Source organism: Tupaia chinensis, unplaced genomic scaffold (assembly GCF_000334495.1).
Source record: "Tupaia chinensis unplaced genomic scaffold, TupChi_1.0 Scaffold000159_1, whole genome shotgun sequence".
Classification (NCBI taxonomy): domain Eukaryota; kingdom Metazoa; phylum Chordata; class Mammalia; order Scandentia; family Tupaiidae; genus Tupaia; species Tupaia belangeri.
In genome coordinates, this window is record NW_006159630.1 from 5,393,656 (window position 1) to 5,395,006 (window position 1,351).

The following is a 1,351-nucleotide window of genomic DNA, read 5'->3' on the forward strand; positions in this document are numbered from 1 at the left end:
CAGTTTGGGCTGGCATCAGCTTCCTTCTGCCCTGGCATGGAGTTACCCATGCAGCTGCAGACACGCAGCAGCTGATCTGGAACCGGATGATCCAAGATGGTCTCGCTCTTCAGTCTGAGGGTTCATGCCAGCTCTTGGCTGGGTGCCTGGATTCTCCCCCATGTGACCTCTCGTCCTCCAGCGGGCTGGACTAAGCTCCTTGACAGGGTGGCAGAGAGTTTTAGGAACATAGAGAAGAAACTGCAAGACTACTAGAAGTCAAGTCTCGGAAGGCATCAGTGTCGTTTCTGGCACATTCTATCGGCCAAAGTCACACAGACTACCCAGGGTCAAGGACTGGGAAAACAGACCCACCTGCTTTGAAAGGAGTGACAAAGGCACATTGCAAAGGGGTATGCATTCAAAGACGTTGTGGCCATCTTTGTCAGCAAAGCAGCACACCCGGTGACACTGGATTTGCTTGTAGAGCACTGCTATGTCCCCGTGCAATGCCAGACACAGTGAGCAGACGCAGTCCTTCGCTGGAAAAGCCCTGCTGGCGTGGTGGTTAAGGCGGCCGGATCCCACTTGGCCAACTGCGTGGTTCCAGTCCTGGACCTGGTGGCTTGAAAAACATGCCAGGTGCATGTGCATGAGTGCCTAAAAATCCCAAGAGGAGAACGGAGAAGAGACTGGCATGGCCGTGCCCAGGGGGAGGGGGTACTTCCTAACTCTTTCTCTGTCTTTCTTTTTTTTCTCTCTCTCTCTGGCAAGAATTTATACCCTCTAGAAGAATTTAAAAAAAAAAAAAAAAAAAAGCTTTTAAAAGAATCCTGTCTTTCTACAGGTCCACCCCCAACACATTACTTTTCAGACTGCTCAGAGCCATAAAAACTAACACCCCTTTGGTGCTTCCTGTATTTCCAGAACTGTTGCAGGCACATTCACGAGCACAGCCATCCTCATGAAATCGGCGCTCGTGGTTTTCCCGTGTCACAAGGGAGGAAACTGAGGCGGAGTTCCTGAACGAGCTGAGATGGGTGGGCTTTGGGGCGCACCCTCTAACGCACTCTACCTGCCTTTCGTGGAGCTGCCTCCGAGGTATTGGGAAGTACCCTTTTCTTTGGTGCTCCCCGTCCTTATTTCCTTTTCCTTTTATTTATTCATTTTCTTAATTTTGCCATAGGGAGCGTGTGCTCAAGGGAGAGAGAGTGAGACAAATCACCCCTCAAGGTGATGAGCATGCAGCAATCGCATCTCCTTCATTCTCCTCTGGGGATTTTGGAGCATGTGTGCACACATACCAAGTGTGTTTTTCAAGCCACTGAGTCTGGGACTTGAACCATGCAGTCAGCCCTGCGGGATCCAGTCA